The following is a 13,185-nucleotide window of genomic DNA, read 5'->3' as shown; positions in this document are numbered from 1 at the left end:
ATTCAGTGACTGGGGTAATCGGCATGGGTGTGTCAGAGGCCCTGTGATTGGCACAGGATAGAGCAGGGTTTAGGGCTGTTGTGCATAAGGTCACTATGAGTCACAAATGACTCGACAGCACATAACAACAACAACAACAACTATCAGTTTGGGGACAAAGATGTGCTTGATCCAAGCTATAGTGTTTTCAGTTGCTTTATGTGCTTCTGAAGTTTGGACAGTGAATAGGGAAGACCAAAGGAAAATCGATGTCTTTGAATTGTGGTGTTTGAGAAGACTATTGAATATACCATCGACCACGAAAAAGCCAAACAAACCTGCCCTGGAGGAAGTACGACCAGGGTGCTCCTTAGAAGCAAGGATAGGGAAACGTACTTTGGGCTTGTTTTCAGGAAGGGCCAGTCCTTGGAAAAATACATCATGCTTGGAAAGGTAGAGGGTCATAGACATAGAGGAAGACTCTCAGGAAATGTACTAACACAGTAGCTATGACAATATGGACACAAGCATGGCTGCAATGGTAAGGGTGGAGCAGATAGGACAAGATTCAGATCAGGTCCTCATAGGTCACTAGGAGTGATAGTCAAGAGATGGCATCTAGCAACAACAATAGCATTTCATCCTTTACCTAGGTGCAATTTGGTGGTGGTTGCATTCCTTTTACAGTTGTGGCACCTGTTATGATTCTTGCTTCTGAAGCTGTAGGCCCATCAGAGTTTCAGTAACATTGTTCCATCACCTCTCTACTTCACATTTTGGAAACTAGTTCTGGGATGCTTTACAATCCCTAAAGGCTTCATAATCGTGGCAACACTTCTAAATAGCCTCTCTGCTTAACTCCTTTCAGTGAAATCTTTTGAGTATGCCATCTGCTTCCAGTTAGGACTTTGACTGATAAAACCTGAATTTAATACAGTATTTTATCAGGACATGGGGGTTAAAGAAACAAGTTAAATAATACCTTGGGATAATGATCAACACGTCTAGAATTTGAGAGCCTTTACAAGACAGCTATCTGGTCCCTTTAAGAGGTCAGAATCATGAAAACAAACAAAAAAGTTGGGAACTAATCTAGATCAGAATAGATTATAAAGATAAATACAATGTATGCTTTGCAAAGACCACTGGTGGTTTTATTTTGGTAGCAACTAGGAAAATGTGAATATTGACTGAATTTAAGATAATGTTAAGAACATTCACAATATTCTTAGATATAAATGTATAGTAGTTTATAAACAAATTTCCTTCTTGAAGAGCTAATACTGAAGTCTTATTAAAATAGGTGAAATACAGGGTAGTGCTAATAGTTTTCATATCTAAGTTATGGGAATTTTTTAATATTATTCTTTGACTTTTTCTCTATGTTTGAAAACTTTCATAATAAAAGAGTAGAAAGCATCAGTAAAGCAGAAAAAGTTCTGACTACCAACCCAAGAATTATTTTTTCTTTTTCCAAGAGCTTATATTTTTAAAATTATAATGCTCACATGTGTCTTTTTTTAAAAAAAAAATAAAATGGTATTGACTTTTTGGTGAAAGTTTATACAGCAAATTAGGTTCCTATTTGACCATTTCCACATAAATTCTTTGGTGACTTTAGTTATATTCATCACAACGTGTCAACATTCTCTTTGTGTTTCTTAATTTAGTTGTTCCATTTCTAGTATTCTAGTTTCCTTGCCTCTTACTTTCTCATTTTCCCCCCTTTCTGAGTAAATGCGGATCTTTTCCTACTTTATCAAGCATGATTTCTCCAGGATTGGCCTCTACTGATTACATGCCATATATGCAAGACAGAATCCTAGCATCCCTGATTCTGAAGAGCTTTCTAATTGTACTTCTTCCAAGGCTGATTTTGTTATTCTTTTGACAGTCTCTGGTAAATGAAATATTCTTCCTGAAACATCACATTCAAAGGCATAAATTCTTCTATCTTCCTTACTCATTGTCCAGCTTTAATATGCTTATAAGGTGACTGAAAATAAACCCACCAAAACACAACACTTAGAGTTTGTGTCAGGCGCACGTTAGTTTTCAAAGTACGATCTGTACATTTTTTAGCACCTTAAAGATATCCTTGACATACTTGCCCAAATTTCATGGTTGCTACTTTCATGAACATTAATTGTGGACCCAAGGAAAATGAAATCTCTGACATCTTTTGTCTGTCCTCCACTTGTCATGATATTGTGAGGATTTTTGTTTTCTTTATCTTGAGCTATAATCCATGCTGAAGGCTATAGTCTAAAAGCTTCATCAGAAAGGGCTTCAAATACTTGTTTTGTGTAAGCGTAATTGTGTTATTTGTATATCACATGTTGTTGATGAGTAGTCCTCCAAAATTCTGATGTCATTTTCTTTTTCATGCAGTCCAGCTTCTTGAATTATTTGCTCAGAGAAAGACCCTCTATGAGGTGGATTGATTCAGTGACAGGGGTAATGGGGGTAAGTGTGTTGGAGACAGTGAGATTGGCACAGGATAGAGCAGGGTTTAGAGCTATTGTACATAGGGTCACTATGAGTCGCAGGTGACTCGACGGCACATAACATCAACAACATATAGATTAAGTAAGATGAAAGGAAAACAACTCAATATCTGTTCCAATGACTGTGTCTTGATTTCTGTATACATTTCACATGAGTGGAATTAAGTGTGTAAAGTACCCATTCTTCTCAATGTTATAAAATTTTGTTATGGCACATATTTAAATGTTTTTGCACAGCCAATACAACACAAGCAAACATCTTTCTGGTATTCTCTGCTTTCAATCAAGATTCATCTGACTAGAACGTTACTATTCAGTATACTTCAATATAAAGAAAACAAAAATCCTCACTGGATGATGTCTGAGCCAACAGATAGCATTATGCTAAATGAAAAACAATTTATTTTGCCAAGGATTTAATATAACTTGGATCCACTATTATCACCCATGGAAACAACACTCAAGAAATAAAAATATGTGTTATTGCTTTGTGTAATTCTCCTGTCACGCATCTCTTTAAAATGCTAAAGAGCAAGGAGATCAGTTTAGCCATGGTGTTTTCAATAGCATTATATATGTAAGAAAGCTGCATGACAAATAAAGAGACTAAAGAAGAATTGGTGACTTTGAATTGTGGTGCAGGTGAAGAGTATTGAATATAACACAGATCTGAACGTTGTACAATGACTAAGAATGATGTGCAAAGAATATTTAATAGCTCATGAACTGATGAAAGAACAAATCTGTCTTAGAGGAAATGCAACCAAGGAGCAGCCTAGAGGCAAGGGCGGTAAAACATCATCCCCTATACTTTGGGCATGTTATCAGGAGGGACCAGTCTTTTCAAAAAGACGTGCAGGGAAAGGTGGAGGATAAGAGAAAGAAAAGGAACCCTCTCTAACAAGGTGGATTGACACAATGACCGTAACAATGGGCTCGAGCACATCAGATATGGTGAGGATGGTACAGGGCAGGGCAGAGGTCAGATCTGTTCTTCATAGGGTTGTTATGGGTTGTAGTCAACTTGATGACACCTAACAACAACAACCAAAAGAATAAACAAAGCTACTCTGGCTCAGAGTTGGCCAGCATTTGGGCTTGCCGGGATGGTGGTTGTTGTTGTTATGTGCCGTCAAGTCATTTGCGACTCATAGCGAACCTATGTACAACAGCCCTAAACCTTGCTCTATCCTGTGCCAATCGCAGGGCCTCTGACACACCCATCCCGATTACCCCAGTCACGGAATCAATCCACCTCATAGAGGGTCTTCCTCTCCTGCGCTGTCCCTTCACCCTACCAAGCATGATGTCCCTCTCCAAGGACCTGTCTCTCCTTACAACATGTCCAAAGTATGTCAGATGAAACCCCAGAATCCTTGCCTCCAAGGAGTAGCCTGGTTTAACCCTCTCTAGGATGGTGGTAAAATACTGAAATGTCGGGTCTTGCCTAGATTCTTGGGAACCTTAGTGTCAGCTGCACGCGGCTGTGGCTTCTTGAGGAGTGGCAGGTATGGAAGGTGCTTGTAGGGTTCTTCTTCTGGTTGCTGTGAAGCTGAACACTGTGACACGGATGTGTCAAATGCACTAATGGTTGGTTACCCATGGCGGACAGTGTTTGGTGGAGCTCCCCAATTCAAACAAGCTTGGAAGCAGGAGTGGCATCCACTTCCGTAATAGCTTGCCTCCGGAAACCCTATGAACCTGAAGAGAGGATGAAAGTCACACAAGTGTTGAGGACTTTCATTCACAGGGTCGCTAAGAGTTGCCTACGACTCGATGGCACTTAACAACAACAACAAACAACAACAACTGTGGAAGAAGTGCAGTCATGTCACATACTTTGGGAGGAACTAGTCTTTGTAAAAGGATACCATGCTTGGAAAAGTAAGGGTACAATGAAAGAGAGGAATACCCTAGATAAGATGGATTGAAATAGGGGCTGCAAAAGTGGGCTTAAGCACAGCAGAGATTGTGAGATGGCACAGGATTGGGCATGGCTTAGTCTGTTGGACATACTGTCTCTGTTAGTTGAAGTCAAATTATTGGTACCTAACAACAACAACAACAACATCATATCTATGTGCCTGTTGTTGAACAAGCACCAGGTTGTTTTGATTACAATGGCTGTATAGTATGTTTTGATATTGGGAAATGTGAAGCCTTCTGCTTTGTTGTCCTTCTTCAATATTACTTTGGTCGTTTAAGGCTTCTATCGATTATTAGATGTTCCATTTCAGCAAAGAATATTTTTTTGGATTTGTATCAGGACAACATTTTATCATACTTGCTTCTTTTATGTACCACAGCATCAGATTGTCAGCCCTTAGAAACTAAGGACAGAGTTGTGTACGTCTTTTTATACCCTAAGAGGTTTGTACAAAACTTCATATATTTAATCCTAAATCTTTATGCAAATGTAGTGAATGCATGGCCAGAAGATTTTAATTTCTATTTTAATTAATGAAAGAGAAATTTTCAAGAAGTTGAATGGGATGCAGGAAAGTTTTGAAACCTCAGACAAACCTTTAAAGCACCTGAGTAAAAAAAAGGAAGAAAAATAATTCAGTCAAACATACGGTCTCCTCAAGTCTGAAAGAAGACAAGAAGTAGATTAAGCCTGAAGTGAGAAAAATTAAATTAGAATGAATGCTTACTGGAATCTGCTCTTATATTTATTTAATTCTTAATTTTAATTGCATGTCAATACAGAAGAATTAACGTACTTCTCTTCCTGGCTAACATTTAATCCTTTTTGAAAAAGGAGTTCTTCACGGAAAAAAGTATTATCAAGCAGAAACACATGACCGTTTCTACTTATTTGATGATACTTAAAAGCTAGGCTTTTTGAACCACTTATATAAATTGCAGGCTTAGAACACAAGAAGTGCCCCCTCAGTTACTCCTCCTGCTTTCCCCCATCTTTTAGCAAAGATGTTTTGCAAATGTCTCTGCTATCAGAATTCACATGTGTGGAAAACTTGCTGGAATCACCAAGTGGGCTAGGGCAGACGGAGAGAATTCTGAATTAGTTACATGGATGAGTACTTTCTCTATGTGTATGTTGTTCTTGTTAGGTTCTGTCGAGTCACCTGCAACTCATAGTGACCCTATGTACGTACAATAGCTATGAAGCCTTCCATGTGCTGAGCCAGTCTCTCTATAACCTTTCTTGTTGTCCACCCAAAATCCATTTTCTATCTTTGTTTCAGCTAAAAGTCCTATGCTTTTTTTAACAACATAAAGGTCCATCTACTTCAGGAGACTGATGCTAACCATACCTATTTATTGGATGACACAGGATAGAACAGGGTTCACATCTATTGTTCATTGGGTCTCTATGAGGCGTACTTGACTCAATAGCACCTAAGAACAACAGAAATGTAACTGAGCTAAGAAGGCATGAGGCGAGCTTTTCTGTAAGGCTTGCAGAAAAGATTCCTTGCTTTTAGAAATTGTGTATAAATAACAGATCCTCCACTTCCTTAACTGTTTTTATACAAGGATATACTATTAGTGGTGTGCTGGTAAACCTCGTTGATCTCTAAAACACAGAAGTCCTATTTGCAGCATTTGCTTCCTTATTTCCATTTCCTTGGTATAAATTCTCCCATTTTGACTGATTTCAAGCTACCAGTGATTCAGTAACTAGCTCGCAAAATACCTAATTTCCTAAATAGTTAGCAGCCGGCTATCAGGTGAGAGCTGCAGTGTTCATCTTGTGAGAATAGCAAGCAATCTGATGAGGATGGCAGAGCAGAGTGACAATGTCAATCTAAGTCTTCACACATTTAAACAGCCCCAGGTAAATTGTGCTGGTTAACACACTTAATCAGCCCTGGACTTTTTCCTAACTCTGGGTTTGTTAGTAAGTTGTTTTGAGGTACCACCAAGTCCACTGTGATTCACAGTGATCCTATAAATAACAGATCTGAACCTTGCCCTAGCCTTTGTTATCATCTTTCATATTCTTGAGCCCATTGCTACAATCATTATGGTGGTCCATCTTGATTGAGGACTTCCTCTCTTTTGCTAACTCTCCATCTTTCCAAGCACAGTGTCTTTTTCTAACAACATGCCCAAAGTGCGTGAGATGAAAGGTCACCCTCCTTGCCTCTGAGGAGCATTCCGGTGGCACTTTCTCTAAAGATTCTATTTGTTCATTTCACCATCCGAGAGATATTTAATACACTTCTCCAACACAACAGCTCTAAGATATCCATTCTTCTGTCATCTTTACTTATTGTCCAACTTTTAGATGCACAGAAAGTGAAAAGGCTCTTGAAAAGACAATGGCTTGAATCAGTTAACAAATAGAGTTATTATTTAAAGTGGTTTGAATTGTGTGTACACACGCAATTTAGGCTCGATCTGAAAGGTATGGGTCTTCATGGGATCTCCTCTAGTATGTGCTCCTTTGCTCTGTTTGGACAACAGTTTCTTGTCTAGGTATATATTTCGTGTAAACCTAATAATGTGCTCTAGTATTCCCTTTCTTCTCAAGGTTTGCCCAATTTGTTATGATCCACACAGCCAAATGTTTTTGCAAAGTCAATAAAGCACAGACAGATATTTTTCTGGTATTCTCTGCTTTTATCCATGATCCATCTGACATCAGCAATGATATTCCTAGTGTCACAACCTCTTCTATATCCAGCTTGAACTTCTGGCAACTCTCTGTCAATGTACTGTTCTAATTTTTTTTGGATAATTTTCAACAATATTTTGCTTGCATATAATGATATTTGCTTTTGTATTATAATATTGTTTGATAATTTCTACATTCTGTTGGATTACTTTTTTTGGGAATGGGAATATTAATCTCTTCCAGACAATTGGCCAAGTAGATGTCTTCCAAATTTCTGAGTTTAGACTGGTAAACACATCGAGGGTTGTATTTGTTATCTAGAACATGTTAATTGGTATCTCATTGATGCCTGGGGTCTTATTTTACTCCAATTCCTTCAGTGCAGCTTGAACTTCTTCTTGAATCACTATTGGTCCTTTATCACATTTTATTTCATGAAATATTTCATTGTCAATCAACTCTTTTTTTGTACAGTGACTCCAAATATCCCCTCCACCTTCTTTTGATCTTCCTGGATCATTCAAGATTTTCCCCATAGCATGTCCAGGTATTACTGAAAGTGAAGAAGACCTGAAGTGCTTGTTACAGAGTGTCAAAGACTGTAGGCTTCAATGTGAATTGTATTTCAACATCAAGAAAACCAAAGTCTGCACCACCTGGTCAATAGGCAACAACATAAGAGATGAAGAAATGATTGTCAGTGACTACATCTTGCTTGGATGCTTAGTCAACACCCTTAGTACCAGCAGATAGGAGATCCGGAGACATATATTGTCGATGTCAGGTGCTATTGAGTCAAATATGACTCATAGCGACACTATGAGGAGCCAACCTAAAACCTTCCCTATTCTGCGTCATTTTCATCATTGCTGAGACATTAGAGCCTATTGCTGAAGTCTAAGTGTCTGTCCATCTCATTGGTCCTTTTCTTGCTCACTCTCCATCTTTCCAAGAATGATGCTCCTTTCCAAGAAATAGTCACACCTAACTACATGTACAGTGTATGAGAAATGAAGCTTCATTATCCTTGCCTCCAAGAAGCACTCTGGCTGCACTGTTTCCATGACTTATCTGTTTATTATTTTGACAGTCCAAGGGATATTCAGTACTCTCCTCTGGCACCATAACTCAAAGCCATCAATTCTTTGTCTGTCATCCTTATTCAGTTCTCCAGCTCTCAGATGCATAGCAAGTGATTGAGAAGACCATGGCGTGAATCAGTGCTCATCAATATTTTGGAGAAGTCCCTGACAGCAAGCAGACTTGCCTAGTGCAAAGTCTCCTGATTGCTGGTACCAAGGGTGTTGATTGTTGATCCAAGCAAGATGAAATCATTGGCAGTTTCATTCTTTTGTCTACCTATCATAATGTTGACTGTTGGGCCTGTGGTGAAGATCTATGTCTTCTTGATGTTGAGATGTATCCATACTAAAGGCCATAGTCTTTGACCTTTTACACCAAGCATTCCATATCCTCCTCCTTTCAGCAAGCAAAGTTCTGTCATCAGCATAAGTAGGTTGTTGATGAGTCTTCTTCCAATCTTGATGCCATACTCCTCCTTGTCATTGAGTCTGACTATAGTGAATTATTCGCTCAGCATACAGACTATATTCAGTGGAGAATGGATACAACACTGATGCATACCCTTCCTGGTGTGTTTAAACTTTGCAGAGTTCCCTTGGTCTGTTCACATAACAGCTTCTTGGCTCATTCCATATAAGCACAATGAAATGTTCTGGGATTCCCTTTCTTCTCTATGTAAGCCATAATTTGTTATGATCAATGTAGTGAAATACCTTTACATAGTCAATAAAACACATGTATACATTTTTCTGATATTCCCTACTGTCAGCAAGGATCCACCTGATATCAGCAATGAAATACCTGGAGCTGCAGCCTCTTCTAAAACCAGCTTGTACTTCTGGTATTTCCCTGTCAATGTACGGTTCCAGCTGCTTTTGAATGATCTTCAATAATATTTTACTTACATGATATATTAATGATATTCTTCAATAATTTCCACATTCTGTTGGATCACCTTTCTTGGGATTGGGGACAAATATGTATCCCTTCTGGTCAGTAGATCAAGTAGCTGTCCTTCAAATTTATTGGCATAAACTGATGAGTATATTGAGGGCTGCATCTGTTAGTTCAAACTTATGAACTGGTATTTATTGATTCCTGGGGCCTTATTTTTTGTTATTGCCTTAATTGCTGCTGGAACCTCATATTTCATTACCATTGCCTCTTGTTCATATGGTACTTTCTGAAATTTTTCTGTGTCAACTAATATTTTTGGAACAGTGATAATGTGTATTCCTTCCATCTTCTTTTTATCTACTACTCTGGGAGTGAAAAACTGAGGAAAGAATGGTGTTGCTTTCATAGTTAAAAAGACAAGCTCTAAAGTATACTGAAGTATAATCCTGTGAGTGATAGATACTATCCATACATATACTTGGAAGACCTCTTAATACGACTATTATTTAAATATATGCACCAACTAAAGCTAAAGAGGGGGATATTGAGAGTTTCTACCAATTTTTGCAGTCCCATATTGGCCAAATATACAATCAAGACATTAATAATTATTGAGGAATGGAATTTAAAAAAATGGAAATACTGAGTAAGGAATGGTAGTTGGAAAGTATGGACTTGATGACAGAAATGAGGTCAGAGATCTAAAGATCAAGTTTTGTGCGCTTAATGATTTACTCATGGAAAACATTGTTTTAAAAAACACAATAGAGACTCTCTGCTTCTCATCGATCCAGATTTCCCTCTCTTCTCATGCAGTTTCAGCCACATCCCTGAGACATTATGGTGAACGTCGAAGTAAATGGATTTGGCTGCACTGGGCACCTGGTCACCCGGGCTGTTTTAACTCTAGCAAAGTGGATGTTGTCCCCATCAATGACCCCTTCATTGACCTCAACTACATGGTCTATATGTTCCAATATGATACCACCAAGTTCAACAGCACTGTCAAGGCTGAGAATTGGGAAGCTGGCCATCAACGGGAAAGCCACCACTATCTTCTAGGAGCGAGATCCTGCCAACATCAAGTGGGGTGATGCTAGTGCTGAGTATGTTGTGGAGTCTACTGGTGTCTTCACAACCTTGGAGAGGGCTGGGGCTCACTTGAAGGGTGGTGCCAAATGGGTAATCATCTCTGCTCCTTCTGCTGATGCCCCCATGTTTGTGATGGGCATGAACCATGAAAAGTATGCCAACTCTCTCAAGATTGTCAACAATGCCTCCTGCAGCACCAACTACTTGGCTCCTCTGGCCAAGATCATATATGACAACTTTGGAATTGTATAGGGACTCATGACCACGGTCCATGCCATCACTGCCACCCAGAAGATTGTAGATGGCCCTTCTGGAAAGCTGTAGCATGATGGCCATGGAGCTGCCCAGAACATCATCCCTGCATCCAAAGCCAAGGCCATGGGCAAGATCATCGCTGAACTGAATGGGAAACTTAGCAGCATGGCTTTCCGTGTCCCCACCCCCAATGTGTCAGTTGTGGACCTGAGCTGCCGTCTGGAGAAAGCTGCCAAGTATGGTGACATCAAGGAAGTAGTAAAGCAGGCATCAGAAGAGCCCCTCAAGGGCATCCTGGGATACACTGAAGACCAGGTTGTCTCCTGTGACTTTAATAGTGACACCTACTCTTCCACCTTTGATCCTGGGACTGGCGTTGCCCTGAACGACCACTTTGTCAAACTCATTTCCTGGTATGACAATGAATTTGGTTACAGCAACCGGGTGGTCGACCTGATGGTTCACATGGCCTCCAAAGAATAAGAGCCCCTTGGACCACCAGCCCCAGCAATAGCACTAGAAGAGAGAGAGACCCTCTGTTGCTGGGGAGTCCTTGCCCCAGTTAGATCCTCCCACACACTGAGAATCTCACATCCTTGACACAGTTTCCATCAACTCCCCCTGAGAAATTGGGGGGGCTTGGAGAGCCCATTTTGTCATGTACCATCAATAAAGTACACTGTACTCAGCCACACACACACACAACACAAAACCAAAAAACAAACAAACAAAAAAGCACAAATAGAAGCTTTACACATGGAACTTACCCGATGGACTGCACAGGAATTAGATTGACTGTATCTGTGGAAAGAATTGTTGCAGAAGGGTAATATCTGCAGTCAAAACCAGACCAGGTATCAGTTGTGGAACAGACTATCAAATACTCATGTGCAAGTTTAAATTGAAACTGAAGAAAATGAAAACTACTTTACAGGAGCCAAACTATGACCTTGAGTCTATCTCAGTTGAATTTAAGAATTGTCTCAAGAACAAGTTTGAGGCATTGAACATTAATGATTGAAGACCAGATGAATGTGGAAGGATATCAAATATATTATCCATGAAGAGAGTAAAAGATCATTACAAAGGAAGAAAAAACAAAAAACAAAAATGGATGTTAGAAGACACTAAAAAGTACACTAACGCATTAAGAAGCCAAAACAAAGGGGAAACATGCCAAAGTAAAAGAGCTGAACAAAATATTTCAACATCAGCTCTAGATGATAAAGCAAAACATTATAACAAATATGCAAAGAGCTGGAGTAAGAAAATAAAAAGGGAAGAACTTGCTCAGTGTTTCTTAAGCTGAAAGAATTGAAAAACAAATTCAAGCCTTGAGTTATAATACTGAAAAGTGCTATGGGTGCAATCTCAAGTGATCTAAGGAGCATCAAAAGAAGATGGATGCCACAACAAGATAAAGGTAAACAACCCAGTTGAAAAATGGGCACAGGATATGAACAGATGCTTCACCAAAGAAGACATTCAGATGGCCAACAAACACATGAAGAAATGTTCAAAATTCCTAGCTCTAAGAGAGAAGCAAATAAAAACAACTATGAGATACTATCTCACCCCAGTAAGAACAGCAAAATTTAACAGAACAATAAACATCAAATGCTGGCGAGGTTGTGGAGAAAATGGAACCCTTATTCACTGTTGGTGGGAGTGTAAAATGGTGCAACCACTATGGAAGTCAGTATAGCACTTTCTAAAAAAGTTGGTAATAGAAGCACCATTTGACCCAGCAATTCCACCACTGGGAATATACCTTAAGGAAACCATAACTGCCACCCAAGCAGATATATGCACACCCATGTTTATTGTGGATTTGTTCACAATAGTAAAGAGTTGGAAACAATCCAAGTGCCCATCAACAAACAAATGGATAGAGAAGCTGTGCTGTATTCACACAATGGAATATTATGCACCAGTGAAAAACAACTCCTGAAATATACAAAATGGGTGACCCTGGAGGACATTGTGCTGAGTGAAATATCTCAGTCACAGAAAGACTAATACTGCATAATACCACTGTTATAAAATAGGAATGACATGGGGGCTGGGGGAAACTAAGAAAAGAAGGAATAAATAATATTCATGGCATTGAAACATATGAAGGAGAGAACTGTATAAATGAAATATATGGTTAGGTATTATTGGCATGACAAGAGTCCAGAATAAGAACTGCATAGTAAAGTTGACTGTGGCAGGATTGTATAGTACTGAAAGATTTTTTCCCCCCAAAGAAAAAGCTAACTGGGTTGGGGAGTGACGGGGGCAGGGAGGGAAAATGTGTAACAATGAATGAATGTAAATCTAAGTTCTCTATAAACTTTCATTAAAATCTCAATGGAAAAATAAAAGAAGATGGAAAGAGACAAGTAACATTGGGAAAGTCTGTTGTCAGGAACCTCTCCAAACCCCTGAAGAAGAATGATGTTTATCTGAGGACTAAGGTGTACCTGATTAAAGACACAGTTTTTCCACTCATCTGCTAGGCATCTAAGAGCTGGACAATGAATTATGATGACAAGAAAAGAATTGCTGCATTTGAATTATGGTGTTAAGAGGGCTGAATATCCCATAGACTTCCAAAAGGACAAACAGATGTGTCTTGGAGAAAGTGCAACCAGAGTGTTCCTTGAAGGCAAAGATGATGAAGCTTCACATCACCGTATTTTGGCTATGTTGTCAGGAGGCACTATTCTATGGAAAAGGACAACATACTTGGGAAGGTAGAGGGTCAGTGAAGGAAAAAAAGACTTTTAATTAGAAGGATTGATA

The 13,185-nt window shown here is 39.2% G+C and overlaps 1 pseudogene; it reads left to right on the top strand.

Annotated features, from left to right (window-relative positions):
- Positions 1-9,891: 9,891 nt before the first annotated feature.
- LOC102873078 lies at positions 9,892-10,881 on the top strand (annotated as a pseudogene).
- Positions 10,882-13,185: the final 2,304 nt, after the last annotated feature.

The sequence above is a fragment of the Elephantulus edwardii genome, unplaced genomic scaffold, assembly GCF_000299155.1.
Source record: "Elephantulus edwardii isolate Elephantulus edwardi_28Jun2011 unplaced genomic scaffold, EleEdw1.0 scaffold00047, whole genome shotgun sequence".
Lineage (NCBI taxonomy): Eukaryota > Metazoa > Chordata > Mammalia > Macroscelidea > Macroscelididae > Elephantulus > Elephantulus edwardii.
Note: the sequence above shows the minus strand (reverse complement) of the source record. Positions and strands in the feature narration are given on the sequence as shown.